The sequence below is a fragment of the Oxyura jamaicensis genome, chromosome 18 (assembly GCF_011077185.1).
Source record: "Oxyura jamaicensis isolate SHBP4307 breed ruddy duck chromosome 18, BPBGC_Ojam_1.0, whole genome shotgun sequence".
NCBI lineage: Eukaryota > Metazoa > Chordata > Aves > Anseriformes > Anatidae > Oxyura > Oxyura jamaicensis.
Window position 1 is genome coordinate 2,763,814 of NC_048910.1, and position 18,328 is coordinate 2,782,141.

General features: G+C 48.3%; 1 long non-coding RNA gene across 1 annotated transcript in view; it reads left to right on the forward strand.

The window, feature by feature from the left end:
* Positions 1-13,068, forward strand: part of LOC118175951 — a 128,557-nt gene extending 115,489 nt beyond the window's left edge. The window contains exon 3 of the long non-coding RNA XR_004755211.1: positions 12,268-13,068. This is a non-coding gene — a long non-coding RNA (uncharacterized LOC118175951). The remainder of the gene's footprint in view (positions 1-12,267) is intronic.
* Positions 13,069-18,328: the final 5,260 nt, after the last annotated feature.

Sequence of the window (18,328 nt, forward strand, 5' to 3'; positions counted from 1 at the left end):
TCACGGCTGGGACTAAATTTTCAGCACCTTTTGAATTTCAGATAGTTGTTCAGATGAGACTGGACAGAAGGAAATCTTTCTACTGTGCAGAGTGTAAAAATAATAAACGTAATCAAAGCTATGAAGCCCCATCTGGTGTTTCCTGCTTCTAAACTGCCCGGTTTTGGTAGGAGAATGTTTTTTCTTTCATAAACTCCCAATTGTAGTCAACTGAATGGAATTCTGTGATTATACTTGGCCGACTTTCCAAGCCAAGTCAACTGCTTTGTTCTGAAGAGCTGCAAAACTACTTGATCCTTGTAGGTGTTGTCTCACTGTAGAGAATCCCTTTTCCTTCTGCGTAGGAGCAGACAGATGTATTTCTGGGTTAACAAAAAATTATTTGAAATTTAGGCACAGTTGCAAAAAAAATGTCTGTAAAGAAATGACATCTCCTGAGCCAAGGACCTTTTTGCTGCCAAATGCCTGCTATGCTGAAAATCTTTGAAGTTTTCAGAAAGATCCACTAGGATATCTTTCAATACGAATGATTTTATGCTACAGGGATATCGTAAAGGAGTACATGGTGTGGAGAAGTAATTACACGTGTCTTAAAATGAGAGGCTGACTATCTCAAGGTTAAAGAGTCCACAGTGGTCATCTAACTTTATTCAGATTTATATTCTTGTGGAACTCATCTGACTTCAATTATTTTGTATATTACCCCTAAAAAGGGAATATAACGTCCTTCCATTTCTCCCTCATCCGTCAATCTAAGCTAATTTAATTGAATCTAGCCTAAACTAAAAAAATGAAGATAGACAGACCTTCAGAGCCAAACACAATTAATTCATCCACAACTGAAAGAAAATCTTTTTTTTTTTTCTTTTATTTTTTTTCAGTTGGAACTTCCCTGTTGAGTTGAACAAGGCCTAAATTTTAGACATAAATTTAGCACAAGAAGAATATCATTTATCATCAATCCAACATATATCACAAATACCTGAGTGTAAATAGAAAGCATGGTGCTACTTTTTCTGAGTCATATGAGGAAAAATCAAAATATTCCAAGATTTAATTCTAGTGCCTACCCCTTAGTCATTCATTGCTACATTCGAAATCCTAAAAGAAAACTCTCAAAAGATAATTTAGATTCACATTTCTTATTCTGCTACTTGGTATTATTGCTGAAAATCGGTCCCCTGGGAGGGAAACAGCCTTTCCTGTGTGTTATTCCTTCGAAGGGCAGAGCTGGATGCTCAAAGTGCCGTAACAGAGCTGCACAGTGAGAATCTGCAGGGCCAAGGGACTGCCTACCATGGGAAGAGGCAGTTTAATAATTCTGCACAGAAGTTCTTATTTCCAGCTCTGAAAATCATTTTCAGGTTGTCTCCTATCATTTTGGAGAAGGTTTAAGCTCAATACATGTACACCATACATGTCCCAGGGCACCATGATGTTTTGCTGGCTCCTTTGTGTAGGTGAAATTATACTGGTGTAGCTCATAAATCTCAGCTGGAAAGTCAATCAAGTAGTTCTCAGTTATCTGAGGTGGGCTGCAGTAAGGCAGCCCTGCAAGTGGAAGAGAAGACAAGGTTAACTCACCGGGGCTTGAGCAGGTAGAAATCCTCAGAATTCATAGCATGGTGAACAAGAATTTCTGGAAGATTTATCTCTTGACCAGAAGCATAACTTGGGACAGCTTTTCTTCTGATCCAGGTACCCTATTACCCTAAAATAAGGGGGATTAGGCTTTAGTGTGTTCAAAACAGCTTGTCTCCAGGTTCAACCAGAGAGGAGTGAAGGTGCAAGGGAGGCACTGGGCAGGTGGGTGCGGGCGAGATTTTGTTACTCATTTTCCAGCTGTTGGTAGAAGGAGGTCTTGCTTTAGGGCCTGAGTAGAATAATGATGGGATGCTACATGCGTGCAGGTTATAGGGCTCCCCTGGGTATCTCTGCACTCTCCAGTCTCTGGCAGGTCACTCTGTCCTGTGCGCAGCTGTTGCCTGTGCTCGGGCAGAGATGCTGTAGGAGGGGAGCAGAAAGGCACCCTGCCTTGCTGCACAGGTAAATGCATGGTCTGGACCCCGAACCCGAGTCAGAATTGCTTCTAGAGGGGTAAATCTCTTGAATTTACAAAAGCTGTCCCAGATTTATATGAATGGACTAGGGTTTGCAGTCCCCTTCTGTGCATTTAATAGGAAATCTCCTTGTAGAACGTGATGGATGGGAGAAACCCCCAAAGCTTTTGCTTTCCAAGGAAAAGCCCCTGAACTCTGCCTATGTCATGAACCTTGTGAACTCCAAAAGCTCTTAGGAGAGTTTCCTGAACCCTCGAACTCCAGCGGGCTTTGCCATGCCCAGTGGAGAGCCCTCGGTTTCTTGTCATCCCCTTTTTGTTACTTTTGCTCTCTTCTATTAGCAGAGAAGCCCAGCTGTACAATCTCTCCCATCTCAGCGTAATTGCATTAGACACTTGGAGGCCGTCGGATTGCCATTCAAGCTGGTATATAATGAATTTACTTGACATGCAGAGGTCCTTATGTCACAAAAGGTTTTCTCATTATATCTGAGCTTTTAGTTGTTTATCGAGAGTCTCCAAACCCTCACCCTCTCCCTGCTCATTGAGTGGGAGAAGTGCTGCAGGAAGCTGCTTTTTAGTGCAATATTCATCAGAAAAGGCACAACTGGATGTAACTTCCACCCGGTTTTATTTGCAGCTTGCTGCAATCTGTGCCTTGCATGGAGTAATGATGGGGGTGAGAAATTGCTGACATTGTTTCCCCTGCCTCCACCAACACCAGTAAAGCACAAGCTGGTGTACCCCAACAATTTCAATATTAAGTGAGCAGGAGCTGCCTGGGGGCACTGGGGTTTCTTTTTCCCTGCAGCAAACTAAGTGAGGGGGATGAAGCCAAAATAATGGAGGTGTTCACCCCAGAGGGCTCAGCCCATCTCCCTGCCCTAAATCCCATGTGGGGTTGCATGGAGCTGCTTGGGTTTAAATCAGCAGGAGTAGGGCAATACATAGCTGTAAATGTTTGTTGTGAAGAGACTGTATTGCTGGGACAATGTGGGCAGAGGTGTTATTTGTAACTGGAAATGTAATATTCTCCATAACATTATGATGGGACGCCTGTGGTTCTTTTTTTCCTTTCCTCCCCAGCAAGGATTACACAGTATTGCACCAAGCAGGTGAAATGCTGTCCCAGATGCGTGGCCTGGGCCGTTCCCCCTTGCTGGACTTTTGATAGGGTCTTGATGGACCCAGTGGCACAGTTGGGCACTTGTGGTGGAGCTGTCCTGTTCTGTCTTTGCTGGCCACGACTACTTCAGCACACAGCGTGGGCTAAAAACCGCTCCCACGTGCAACCTCCCCAAGCCTTCATCCTGCAGCGAGGTGGGAGCAAGCATTCGATACCGCGGTAATGGGTGACATTGTGTGAAACCTCACCGGGGAGCCGCAGAAAGAATGCAGTTCCTTGTCCTGTTACTCCTGAGAAAACGCCTCCACTTGAGCCGATCCCCCCGAGGCTCCGTGCTGAAAGCTCCCCATGTGTTTTCACGGAGCACGGACCCATTTTCACAGTATGGCTTTTTGCAGCCATAACGGGTACAACGCCAGCCTCACGGGCTCGGCAGGGGCAGCCTGGTCCCTCCTGATTAGCCACTATCTGAGGCTGGGCCAGGGTCACTGCTGGCACCTCGCAATAATTCCTGCTCATTGTCTGGGGCTCGCCGGGAGCGAGGTGATATTGTTGCTGTTCCTCGATGCTGGGGCTCCGGCCGGCTCCTCTCTCCAGCAAGGGCCGGGGTGGGAGCGATGTCTCACATGAATGAGATAAGAGAAGACAAAGCAAATGGGGAAGAAAGGAAGCTTGTAGCTTTTCAAGTTCAATGAGGCTTACCAGGCTTTCGGGGGCCTCTTCAAATCAGAGGCCGAGTTAAAAGAACATGCAGAATTCAAAGCCTGTCCTTTTCCAGGCCCTCTGTCGGCTTTGAAAATCCTCCCAATTCATGTTTACTCTTGTCCCCCCCTCCTCCCCCTCTGCCAGGACGTCCCCGGGCAGGCACACACACAGCCCTGCTGGCCGTGCACAAGCTGCCCCTGGAACCAGCCCGCGGCTCCCGGCCGCCGGAGCAGGTGTGGCGCCGTCTCCGTGCCCCCGGATCCTGCATGCGGGATGTATGCAAATGGCAGCGAGCGGTGGGCGTCAGAAAGGGACACAAAGGGCCCCCTTAATCCTTCGTTGCCCAGAGCTGTCTCACCCCAGCAAGGCGTAGCAGCAGAATGGGGTATAAACAGGTCCTCTCGCACTGCAGCAAACGTGCAAGTGTTTCGTGGGCTGGCAGACACGTACTTTGGGAAGCTGTGGCAATGGGGAGCACAAAGGCTGGGTCCATTCAGTCCGGGAATTACAGCAGGAGCCACCACATTCTGGGAGGAATCTAGGGCTGCCAAAGGGGAGTGCTAGAAGGAAGGGAAGGGATGCAGTTACTTCTTATGTCACTTTGCAAAAAGTCATCATGCCTTTAATTGCAGAGGGAGCTTAATGCATCTGAGACACTTTCAAAACTAAGGGCCCAGTAACGGGCAGCGTTATGTTCTTCAAAACTGGCTTAGATGGGACCCAGGCCTGTCTGTTCAACAGGCTGCACAGCCGTGGGGACATGGAGGGCTGGCCCCACTTCCAGCTCCCTCTCCTCTCCTGGCCATGCACAAGGTTTGCAGTTAATGATAACAGTCCCCAGAGCAGGGGGGTTGAAACTAGATGATCTTTAAGGTCATTTTCAACCCAGGCCATTCTATCATTCTGTGATTCTGTGGTTCTATGACTCTCTGCATGCCAAGGGCAGTCAGGGTATGAATTTCAGCTGTTCTGAACCTCTCTGGCTCTGTACTGCTCCTGTGATCCTGGGCATGGGTGTATATTTACCCCTCCTCTCCTCAACCAGCCTTTTAGAAAGGGGAAGGAAGAAATGTCTAAATCCACAGCCAACAGCCTGCCTGCTGTCCCCCAGCTAGATGTGAGATGTGCTGCGAAATGCTCTGGTGGGTTTTCCATCCTCTGCTGTGGCAGTGGAGTTGTCCTGTGTTCACACAGACCGCAGAGCTGGATGAGCAAAGGGAGCTCCAAGCTCCAGAGCCAGAGCCCAGCTGATTAACACTGACTTGGGAAGGAAATTAGGGTAGCAGCAGCTCGGCTCGGACCCGAAACAGCAGAGTTGCCACTTCTTTTAAGAGTTGCCGCTTGTTTTATTTTTCAAACAGGTCTGTAAAGATGTCTGTCAAGCGCTGTGCCTCCAAAGGCCTCGCTGAATGACAAGAAAATTTGCATGCCAACCAATGGCACTTTTTAGGACGTTGTCAATGCAGTCAACCACTGCAGAGTTTCTCTCCCTTCCCAGCTATTCAAAGGAGCCGAGCGGCTTGCCGAAGGCGCGGGGTGGGGGCAGAGCGATGTGACAATCACGGCGTGTCCCCAGAGCGGAGGCAGCCCCGTGCTTGAATGCAGCAGCGCTCTGCCACCACGTTGTGCAGCTCCATTGAGCGCAGGGAGGCTTCTGCAGCTCGGTGAGACAGAGGTGGATTGTGCCTCGTGGGCTCAGCTGTCACTGCCCGGCCGGGAGGTGACAGATCCGGAGCAGCTCCACTGCTGACATGAGCTGCAGAAGTGTCACTGACCTTGTGTGGCCCTTTGTCCCTATTGTCTCAGGCCCTCTCAAAAGAAACCCTTGGTCTTGTTCTGCTCCTCCAGGCTGGGAAAGCGATTATTATTATGTCCTGGCCTTTGGCTGATGAAAATATGTGCAGCTTTTGTCGCCCATTTCTCTACCCTGAGTGCGTTTCCCCCCATTTGCTATTCACACTTTGTCTGAATCCCGTGTTCATTGAGGCGGTGGAGGCTGGGGAGGTGCAGGGGGGTGTAGGTACTCCCAGTGCCCTGTCCCCCTGGACCAGTGCCCCCCACGTCTGACCCACAGTGTGCGCTGCCCCCCCTGCGCCTGGGGGCACACATGGCAACTCCCGGCCCCAGCCCAGCCAGCAGGAATGGGGTTGGGGTTTCTGAGGGAGATGAAGGCCAGCAAGGGACAAGAAGGCTCCCCAAACCTGTATCCCTGGGATGCTGCATCCCTGCCTTGGGATAGGAAGGGGTTTGGGTGTGTGTGCATGCATTTGTGTGCACATGGATACGCTGGATCTAGGAGGTCACCACCTGATTTAATCTGCCTCTGCTCTTTTGCCTCGTACCATACACAATTTTTTGCCCCGCTACACACTGAGCCTCAACGATGGTTTAAAGTCTCACCCTTCTGATTTCACAGTGCTTCACGCCTGCCCTGTGCTGCCTTTGTGGTGGTCCCTCTCACTGCCCAGGGCACGGAGCAGTGGCAAACGGGTCCTGAGGGTTTAGATCTGGGATTGCCAAGGCATTTCTGGGGCTAGCAGTGTGCAGTACTGTGTGTTGGCAGGGCAGAAGCCGCTGCCTGACTATTGCAAAATTCACTAACACTTACCAGGAGCACCACCAGGTCTGTCCCAGCCGCGTGACTTGTGCAGGTCACCCTGAAATAGATAGCAATGCACAGGAACACAGCTGAAAACCCTCCCTGGTGCAGGCAGCGTTTCCAAGCTGAGATAGAGCAGAGGCGTCGTTCCGAGGTGACTGCTGCTGGGTTTATGTCTTTGTGTGTCCCATAACCCTGGAAAATGTGGGGGGGCTCCTGTTCTCCCAGGTTCCCCTGAGCCATGGAGCGGAGATGCTCGGATGAAGAGGGAGGATTTAGCTTCTACTTATTGTTTTATTTTTTTATTTTCTTGTTCAGTTGTATAGGGTCATCTTTTAGTCATGGTTTCAGTTATAAGGGACAGCATGGGGGAGGCATAGAGCTGGGTTAACACACGTTGAAAAATGAGGGGTATGCTGCCGTGTAAGCCGGGAGGCGATACATTCAGCCGGAACAGTGTAAATTGGGCTCTGGATGGATTGCTGTTTAATTAGCTGTTTGAGCTGCAGTTCAGCCAGCTCTGCCCACTGAACGTTCGTGTTGAGCAAAGTGTTAGTGCAGACTTCAAGGGCCACAAACCTCCCTGGGAAGGCAGTTTTCCTAAGGGGACTGGTACACAAAATGGCCTGAATTGCAGGTGTGGTGCTTTGGATGGAATTAGTGGGAGCAGATCATCAACCAGATGAGGAAGGGCCCTCATTAAGGAGATGGGGTTTGGGCTGTGGACCTCAATGGGAGGAAGAGTGGCAATGTGGGAATCACAGGTCCCACGGCGTGGGAGGACGGGCACGCAGCAGAACCCATCTGCAGCGCTGCCAGCAGATAATGGCCATTCGATATAGCCCACTTCTTCTGCACCATAAAGCTGATGGGCTGAATCAAGCCATGGTAACAGCATTGATTTTAACAGAGTTAAATTAACTGATGCATTTGGCTCTGCAGTTCCTCGTTTTGCTCTCCACCTAATAAAGCAGGATGAAGCCTCCTGTCCAGTGACGCTCTGGCAGCAGGAAGCAGTGGGGACAGCATGGGAGGGACAGGAAAGGTCGGAGCCTGCAGCCTGAGACGGGAGAGGATCGATGGGAAGAAACCCAGCAAAAGCAGCCTGAGAACAGCAGCATGTTTAAAACAAATCTTTTCAGTGATGGAGTTTGGCAAAGCTCAAAGCAGGATCTCAGGATGGTGGGGCAGACAGGTGTAGCTCTCACGTAATGAAAAAACACATCAGGGAGCTCGGGATGGATCTCTGAGAGACAGTTACCAAAATCCAGACCATGGACTGTGCTCCACTTCTCTGATCCACTGCTACCTCCCAGCTCAGCAAACACGGTGCTGCGGTCCTTTGGTGAGGAGCAATTGACATGCTTGAAGTTACTTATTACTAGGACCGAAGCCAGTGTTTGAAATAAATCTTGGTGGTTATAGCAGTTTTGCTAATGTTTTAATGCTCGTGGAAAGAGTAGACTTTAATGTTGGTACTCCTGATTTATGCATAGCAGGAGGAGGATTAGACTAAAATCTGAAAAGCCAGTGCCGGTGTCCTTCTCCAGTCTCTCAAGTGGGGTCACAGAAAGCAGTTTAGGGACAAGCAAAGGGCTAAATATGAATCCTTTGGACAAAATCCTCCTATGAGACTTTCAGTGCAAGATCAGCTGTACCACCGCCTCTCAGCTGCAGGCTGGAAAGGTTTTGTGCTGTTTTACTGATTCATGTGACAATCTTAGGCCTGGGCAGCTGGTCTATAGACCAAAAAAATGTAAAATTAAGTCAGATGTCATTTACAAGCTGATCACCAGTAGTTGGCAGTGAGTTGGCATCCATTAAATAGTCATAGTTTTGTAAGAGATCTCGTGAGGGATGTCCCACCACTGTGGTGGCATCGTGGCCCTGACTGTGGTGTGTTTGCCAAAAATGGGTTCACTCCAGAGAGATTTTGGGTTTCACCTCCACCAGAGCAGAAATTCGGCAGGCTGTGGGGTGTAGCACCATCTCTTCAGTGTGGCTTTGTTTAAAGGCTGTGGACGGCTCAGCCATATGAATGCAGCTGTCTTGCAGCAGATGGCTTGGATCTGCAGCTCATGTACACTCATCCAGAGGTTAAAGACAAGATCAACTTTTCCAAGAGAAGGAGTGAAACATGCCCTTTTCCTCCCTAAATTCTTCGGCGTTGTTCTGGTCGTTGTTATCATTAACTGCGGTCAAGTCAAGCTCAGGAGTCTTCACTGTAACAGAGACCATGCTCCTTTATTTCCTGGAGAGAATTAACAAAGTCACGGGGAGATTTCTGAGAGTGGGCCTTTTCCTCAAAAATGTACCAGGAGATGAAATGATGCCCACACACTATCAGTGGGTGAACTCAGAACTTCTTTAAAGCTGCAAAGGCAAAGCCACCAGCAAGGATCAGGCCAGCCTGTGGAAGCACCTCTTCATGTAGATGAAAGTTCACATCTCTTTTCCCACAGGCTGGGGACAGATTTTGCTCCGCTGTTACAGCGATGATCTGGCCACTTAGCGGAGTTCAGGAAAGCGGTCAGAAGGGTGAATGACTTTTGGAAGATGGTTTGAACTTGTTTGGGTATCTTGGGTCATGGAATTTGGATGTGAAGTGTTTGCTGCTGGTTTCTGTCAGAGCCTGGGAACAGCATTTGCAGGGGATTTCCCTTCTTCCCTGCCCTCTGTCTTCCCTCCACAGGTAGCAGCAAACGCTGGTGTTCATTGTGGGTGATGCTGAGCCCTTTACTCCAGTATGCTGCCAACTGTTGACTGGTCAGCATGCGCCACAGGGTGAGTCCTGGCCTGGCACGTGCTGGATAATGCTCCTGCTTTACCCTAACCTGCCCTCACCACGGGCTTTTTCAGCAGTCTTATCAGAAAAACTAGTGAATAAACAGCCTGTCTGAACTGGGTACTGTCTTAGCCCCAAGAAAAAGCTCTTCTGGATCAAGTCTGGAGCTGAGAGATGACCTGGGAGAAGCTTGCATCCGGCTGCTGTTGGGCTCTGGTTCTGTGAATAATGGCCATCGTTTCCTTTCCAGGACTGTTGGTCTTTGCACTTAACATGCCATTTTTTACAAGGGCTGTAATGATGAGGAGAGCCAGAAATGCTGAGGAGCAGGCAAGTCTTTCCTTGCAAGTGCCAGATGATATACAGTGTATCATTAACAGGGCAATACACTTTTTGCAGAAACTGAGAAAGGTTTCTTATGAAACCCATGAGTCTGATCTCCAACAGGCTAGCTCTTTTTTCATGTTTGTCAGTTCCAGTGAAGAAGAAATATTTCTGCTTCTTTGTCTGTAATAAATTCAGACGGGGCTTGTGCTGGCTGTGAGGCTAAAACTGAGAGATGCTCCTCCCATGACTTTGAAAACAGCCAAAAAGAGGGACACAAACAGATTGCCAGGCAATCAAACAGCCCCAAGGTAACCTGTTCTGGGAGATTTGCTTTGGTCTCTTGCTGGTGCCCATCTTCTTTTTCTCCTCACAGCATCAGTACTTTCTGCCAGATGGCTATTATTTTTTACAGGACTACAGACAATTATACCTGTCAAGGGCATGCCAGAGCAGTTAGCATTTATGGTGGTAGGCAGATTACCTCCTAAACATTAATAGCAGGCACAGACGCGGTAACTTTGCTTCTCAAGATCCCTACTAGGTGACTGCTTTGCAATGCCGAATGAGGTTTGCAGATGTGCAGCATGGTCACTGTGCAGTGCAGGAAACATGCATGTCCACACCATGGACACGGCTGATGCTCACACACTTTGTCACCACATGTAAGCAAAATGGGGTCTCCATCGTTCAAATATGTCAAAATTTTGCAAGAGTCAAGCCCAGAGATGTTTGCTTTCAGATGCTTCTCTGAGCTGGGTCACATCTGCAGGTATCAGGGTGTTGCTGTGTGTTTCCTGGGCATTTAGGTTTTGGGGGAGGTTGCTGTTGACATTACAGACCAAATTAATATGAGGACATACTAGGTTTCCAGTTTCTGCAGATTCTTGTTTGTGTTTTTGGAGGCCAGTCGGTTTGGTTGGCTGTCAGGAATGGGAGAGGCAGCACCACAGGGACGGCTGGACATAGGCTATCGTGAGACACGGCTTATACCCCCAGCACTGTCAGTGAGCCTTCAAGTCCCCTCAAATTTACATATTCTCAGCTTAGATTGCACACACATCAATGCAGGATCCAATTCTCCATGTTTATTAGATGGTACCTGGCACACCAGGGCTCAACCAACGCCTCCAGATGCAGCTGGAAGGAGAAAGATCCAAAACTGTTGCTGCTTGAAATGGCTCAGAGAGTTAAATCCATGCCAAGCCCATCAGCCTGCCCCAGATTCAATGGAAACCATTCCTAATTTTGTGAACCACAACCACTTTTGAGGCATAAAGCCAGTATTTGTTGAACCCTACATATCTGGTACTTCCCGGCCCAGGTCTGAATGGTGCCGGGCTGTAAAGCTGAGCTGCCAGCCTGGCTGTCTGATGGATGTCTCCTCATCCTGGCTGTCTGATGGATGTCTCCTCACACGGGCTGCGCAGAGGAAGGTCCCAGCGCTCTGCAGTCTGTACGGACAGCACTGCTGTGGGGCAGCCAAGGGGAAACCCTTGTTGGGTTCTGGATCATGAACAAAGCAAAGGCTGAGGCTGAATAATGGACTCTCCCGGTCTCTCCACTCCTCCTTGGCCCCAAGGGGACAACACTTTCCCATGGCCCCAGGGAAGATGAACCAAATTGTCACAGCAAAATCCCTTGGCTTCTCCTGCTGGGCTGCAGCCAGGCTGGTTGGAGGGGCTCAGAGGGTGCTGGAGGCTGCTTCCTCTGCCTGAAGGTTTGTTGTGGAGACACGGGGCAGGGTTTCAAGCTGTTGACTCCCAGGGAACCATGCTGGTTAACAGCAGAGGCAGGCCTGGCCCTTCCCGTTTATTCCTTCCAAGGACATCTGTCCCTTCCCCAGCTAAAGAGAAAAGTGAAGCAGAATTGAAGTTGTACCAGACACTGTCTTTGGGGGGAAAAAAGAAAAAACTAAGTGAAAAGGCAAGTAGTTAACATTTTCTGTTCCTTCAGATCTCCTGTTTCTGCCCTTGATATTTCAAACTAAGGGAGAGATGCAGGGGGTTAGCAAACCCTTGGAGGGGGCTCCCAAAACCCAATTTCTTTGACACTAATTTGGTTAAAGGATGAAGAAATTCACTGCTGTTTCCTACATGTGAATGTCTCCCCAGGCACAAGAGAAATCCCACATCAAGGTCAGTGGCAGGGCAGGCCCAGCTCCAGCTGGGCCGTATTCTGCTCTCACACCAGCAAAAGCACAGGATGACTCGGCCCAGGTCGATGCAATGGGTGAAACAGGGCACCCCTGGCAGTGAGGTTTGGCTTAGCAGGGTCTCAGTTTTCTTTGCCGTGCTGTGCTGACTGTGCTGGGTATCTCCCCTCCATGCATGCCCACCTCACCCAGCTGTCTGAGATCCCACCCGGGATGGGTTAGATCAGCTGGTGGGAGTCAAGGCCTACTTTGATTAAATAGGTGCAAGCATGGCTGTGTTGTGACCGTTTGCAGAAACTGTCTGCTCTTTAAATGGGAAAGACACTTCCCAATGTTTGTAGGATAATTAATGAGCTGGCCTCTGATGGGGGTGTTGGGCTGGCAGATAAGCTGCTGAGCATACAGTCCAGCCATGGTTATTCACCAAAACCCAGCTCTGCACGCAGCTCTCCAGAGCATTTCTGGCCAGAGGGATAAGTTAATAACATCACACAAATGTGAATAATCATCTCAGGTGTTGCAGTGTCAGTGAGGGTGCTGCATCTTGATTACATCAATGAAGAGAGGATCTCGGCCCTGCCACCTGAGCACCATCCCAAAGGAGGAGGAAGGAGAGAAGGCTCCAAGGACTCTGACATTCTCTGCAGGGAGATGTTATTAGTGCAAGATGTGGCATTAAGACAATACATTGACTCATCCAAAGAAATAGAGGCTTGCAGGAGCAGCGGGAGGAAACCAAACAAATATGTTTGCAGAAAGTTGTCTGTTCATCTGTCCATCTGAGAGCATAGAGACAACTCTCAATGTTAGGAGTTACAAGGACTGTTTGTTCTTTGGACTGTTCCAGGGAAAAGCCATTATTTCCCAGATTTACTCCTCCAGATCCTCCTCCACTGCTCTGTGTACAGCCTGCCTCAGCCCTAGCTGCCAAGGAGAGCACACCCAGGACCTGTGCTGAACCTTTCATGCCCTGGGCATCACCACAAATTGGGGTTTTCTTGGAAGTGCGAGGTAGACCTCTTTCATCTGAAAACCCAGCTTACAGCCTCTCATCACACCGCCATGGCTGAGGCCCACCCAAGAGCCCACGGTGAGAGCCACTAGGCTTGTTTGTTCGAGAAGATGCTGCAGGCTGCTGACCGGTCTGATTTCGTGCAAAAAGGCACGGGTTTGCTTAATCAGCCATACCTTGTGAGGGTGAGTGGCGTGTCTGGGACTTAGCATTTCATCCAGCTGCCAAGACCAATTATTTTTGATGTTGCTTGACACATTGAAGCTGGTTCTCCTGATTTATTTTGTTTACTTGCTAGAGTGCTGTGTTGTGTTGTGTTTTGTTTTCCTAAAAGGATGTCTTCCTTTTTCAGATTTTCATGCCAAAGATGGCCAAGAAGTAAAGCAGATATGAAAATGGAATTGAAAAAAAAGTCTTCAAGAATACCACAAGCTTTGTCAGCCTCCCAGGACTAAACAGATAAAGACAGGATAACTTGGGCTAGTAGCAAATGTATTATTCATGGAGCACAGCAGGATTTGCTTCAGGAGTGGAACACCTTTCACAACAAAGCTAGACGGCTTTGGGACTGTACCTTGCTGTCCGGGAATCCGTGGACACCAAAATTCACTGAAAATTAGGGAAATGGCAAAAATTCCAATGGTTTGGCAAGCTTTGAATGGTTTGATATTTCAGCTGATACTCTCATTTTAGCAGAGACTTGGGGCTTGGCAGAAGGAGAATTCAGCTCTTATTTCTCTGAGAAGGACATTTGGTTTGGTCGCCCTGGGAGTCCTTTCAGCTCAACATTTAAAGTGGGATTTGAAGACAAGAGCCTATATCCAGAAAAATGCAGAAAATTCCAAATCGTTTTTGGACCTGAAATGAGCAGTCACTTTAGCTACAAGATACCATCTGCATCTATTTTAGAAGTGATTTTACTGTTCTTTCTATTATAAGAGCTGGTTGAAGGTATCTCACATTTTTGTAAATTTCATCAAGGATCTGAAATTCCAAATTTTTATAATAAAAATAGCAACTCATTTCTCCTAAGATTGATTTTTTTTTTCTCTTTCTGATTTTTATTTTTTTTCTCCTTAAAAATATTGAATGATTGGCTAGAGAAACAATTCGTGAGGAACACCCAGAACCTATTTACCGCCCTCTCCACCCTCACTGTCCCAGGGCTCTGCCCTGTGCTTTCCATGCCATTAAGGCCAAGAAAGGCAGCACCCTTTCTCCTTTGAATATCAAACTCTCACATTGCAGACGGTGCCTATGGAGATTCACTGCAACCAACACTCTGAAAGTACTGAATCAAGCAGAAGAAAACCCTTTGAAGAGCAGCAGCGTGTTCCTCCCTTTGCCGTGCTGCCAGACTGCGTAGATAGGACATGAAAATGCCGTGGAGCCAAATCCCAGATGCAGAAAGCAAACACTGCCGGCTCTGTGCTCCGTAAGCTTTTAACTTGAAAGACCTCAGTGCCCACCTTCAATTCCTCTCTGGCTGAAATGACTTCTGCAAAACCTTAGCTAGAGAAGCAGACCACGCTCACTCTGTCTGCAGCTCCTGCTCCCTGAAGTTCCTCCAGCTCAGTCGCAGAGCTCTGGTAAACCAGCCCGCTCCTTTTTTGAAGTTAATGGAGCTGCACAGCTTTACACAGCCCAACGCATCCAGCCCAAGGCGTACTGCAGCTTCCAAAGGCAGGCATTTCTCTCCCTCTCTTTGTGCCTGGTCTCACAACTTCGCTCACTCGATATGCCTCACAGGAAAACCACCTTTCGTTTTCGCTCAGAGGCAGTGGCATCTTATCTACAATCGTGCAAACAGCTGCTAAGTTGATTTCCTGCAGTCATTTTACATATCAATAAAATGCAGCCGGCTGCACAGTTTGAATGAAGCATTACACTGAGCTTTGATTGCATTTTCCCCTTGTTTTGCAAGGCTTGACCTGGACAAGAATCCCACCCGTCCCCTGGCGTGAACCACTACAGGTTTGTGTGCTGTTTGCTAGCTGCCTTCCACTTGGGAAATTCATGGGGCACAAGCATGATCACTGGACCTGGCAATCCCATTTCTGCTAAATGTTGAGCTCCCATCTGTGCTGAATGTTGCGTCCCTTCCTCGAAGAAGTTGTGCCTGCAGTCAGGCTGTCTGGTGAGGGATGCTTCATTTCAAACAGATGGTTTGGGGCAAGAGTGATAGTTCAAAGTAAATGTGATAAGAGGCCCAGGAATCCTCACCTGCAAGAATGGCTGAAGGTCCTGTAGCTGTTCATTCTGGACAAGAAGAAGCATATAATACACTCCTAAAGTAAAGAAAGGCTTTTGGTCAAGATGTAGCAAATCATCTATACCTTCTGTCCATGGAGGAGAGAAACCATGGCCTTAAATTTCAGCAAAAATCACAGTCAGAGTGTCAAGATAAGCACAAAGAGCAGCAGAGCATGGACGAGGTGCGTGAGGAGGACAGAGGGTGTCCACCACTGATGGTCACCCCATCTCCCCCCCCAGTGATGCAATGACATCTTCTTGTCAAATCAGATCCATGTTACAGAGCTGGTAGAGAGGTTTCCTTTGCTCTACAGAGCATTTCCACTGAAAGGCACCTAATACGTTAGGAGGACGGGGTGGGGGGGGGGGGGGGGGGGGTACCACCATTCACTCCACTTGTCACTTTACATCTGGTCAGCCATGCCAGGAATGAAATCCAGCAGTCCAGGAGAAGAGGATTAATTTGTTAATGAGTGACAAGGAAAAGTCCTGCTGCAGAGGGGTGCTGGAGGAGGCAGCTCTCGTTAGGGAAAAAGCTGTTCCGCTGATGCCTGAGATCAGTGTGGAGATGGATGGGCAGTGCTCTGAGTCAAACGGTGAAGTATGTCTCAGAGACACAAGGTGCCTCCTAACAGAGTCACGGTGATATATTTAGGGTTGGATTTTTCAAAGTCACCTAAGGGTGATTCCTTTCAGGTTTTTAGTATAATGTATTGCTTTGCTTGGAAAAAAAAAAGGGGGGGGGGGGGGGGGGGGGGGGGGAAGGGAGAAAGAAACCAATCAGCTCTGAAGAACAGGGAGACAAACAGCCAGCAGTAATTTAAAAGCATTGAGAGCTACCTACTCATTTTGAAGGGGAGGACTGATTTTTTGAGAGCTCAGAACAATGAAGCACCCAGCTTCCGTCATACTTCAGGGGAATGTTAGTGCCTAATTCCCTGTATTTAAAATTGAAACACAATGAATTTCATGTCAAGCCAGTCCTCTGTACAAAAGAGCATGTAAAAACATTTCCAGAGGATGTTTAGAGGCATAACAGAGGGCTATAACAAGAAATACATGGCAATTTAACATATAATTGTATTATACAGCCGTTATCGACAGCACGACTGACACAATGTCCAATTATGAAGGAGGAAATGACATCTCTTGCAGCTTAACAGCTCCACTGTTAAATATGGTCTGTCTGTGCCTTGGGAGAGTTATTAAAGTGGCAGAAATTAATGTTAAAATAATTGATTGGCATTTCCTTAAGATGCAATAATATTCCCGTAAATCTTCTTTAGATAAGAGGATCGGACCTGAGACATTAAAGGACTTTGGGTATATGTGCAGTGAGGGTGACTCAATGAATAATAAATGGCTCTAGGTGACTTGTTGTTATGGCTCTGATATTGCATGATATTAACTTTTAAGGCATGCCTTCAGAACTCAGAAACTTTATGTACTCCCGTGTTTTATGATCTTGTAACCTCAAGTCCTTCATGCTGGAGACGGCAGCGTTTCTGTTCCATCTCGTGATTACCAGGTAGCCGCTGGCACTGCTCCCCTGTCTGCACCTTTCTCTCCAAATCAGCTTCCCTAATCGATGTTAGTTTTACTGGGCTGGAATCGAACCACTTTAGACCATATTTCCTCAGCCATAAAAAGTTATCTAGAGCTTTACCGTTCCTAAGTGATGTATGCACATTAGCTAATTAATTAATCTTGCTGAGTAGCATATTAATTTCTTTTAATTTCCTACCCGACTTGAAAGGTAGTATTTCCCTGAAACTAGTGTGGTGGTCTAGGAAGGGATTCATGGATTCAGACTTTCAAAGTCAGCTTGGGAGTTTTGCTCTGTGTTAAGCAGCAAAACTGCACGCACACATGTACATTCTTACCTTCAGAGGTAGGGGAGCATCCTTTCTGCCAACAACACCATCACTCTGCTCTAAAAGGGCCTTGGAGTGCAAGTGAGTGACATGGGAGCTTACCTCCTATTTCTAAAGATGCTTAAAGCCTCGTGCAAAAGAAGACTGAGGTGCCTTAGAGGAATTTAGATGCCTAAGTCTGACGTGGCACCCTGGAGACTCTTCTTAGCCCTGGCTGGCTCCACAGAGCCCTTTTTGCAGTCCCAGCCCTGCTCCTTGGCACGTACAGAGGTGCCTGCTATGGGGCTGGAAGCAGGTCTCTCTTCCAGCCAGGGCTTCCCAAAAACTCAATCCAACAGGATGGCTGAGGGCACTTCCACCCCATAGCTGGACAGGCCTACCTGCCCTTCTCTTCCAGGAGGGCCCCCAGCCCACCAGGCCCAGGGCTTCTGGAGCTGTCCTGGGGGCTGGGAAAGGGGCCCCAACATTCACGGTCACCCCCCTGCAGCCAGCACAACTCTTAACGTGGAGATGGATGCTGCTGCCTCATGGTTTGGGAACTCATTTCCCCTCTGTTCTGCTGTTTTGCTCCAGAATAATAATAAAAAAATAATACAGATGTTTCTGTTTTAATGTCTCAAGCCTGAGCATGCAACAATTCTCTTAGCTGCTCGGTGAGCGGACCATGCCAAATAACTCCCAGCCTTTGAACCCTGAAGATGCTAGTCAAGCTGGATGGTCCCCTCTGAACTGGGGAAACTCTAAGACCTGAAATATGTTTGTAATAAGGTGACAGCTGTCATCCATTTGATTTATCGGGTCATTCATCACAAATCCCATCTTCCAATGTACCACTCAGAACTCAAGGACATTCTTGGAGCTGTTTTCACCCCTATAAGCTCCTCTGTGAGCAGTTATAGAGCTACAGTACAGGCTTACCTGCCCCAGAATCTGGCTGCACCTAATGCAGAGGCTTTTGTACCCGTTTCATGCATTCGTGCATGGGACAGGGACACACATACAGGTAGAAATACTCCAAAGGATCAAAGCAATGGAATCATACCTACTTCTGGAAATAGGCTGGAACAAGGCCACAGAATGGACACCAGAGGGCCCAGGAGCCAGCCAAGGACCAGATGCCACCAACCAGATGCTACTGCTGGAGGAGAGGTTCCCAGCCCCGCAGGTGGGTGCCGCCTCGCCCCATGTGTAGTTACTGTGCCCTGCACTGGGGCTGCTCCCCCAGGCCTGGTCCTGGCAAGAGCAGGAGCTGCTGCTCATGGGACATGCCATGGGTTCCCACCACAACCACCCAGCTTCATGGGAGGGAAACCAGTGGGGAACTATAGATCATATACCCCACTGACCAGTCACGGCTTGGATGGCCGGTCCTAAAGCATGGCTTGTGAGCGTACAGCAAAAGGCACCCAGGAGAACCACATGATTAAGAAGTCCTC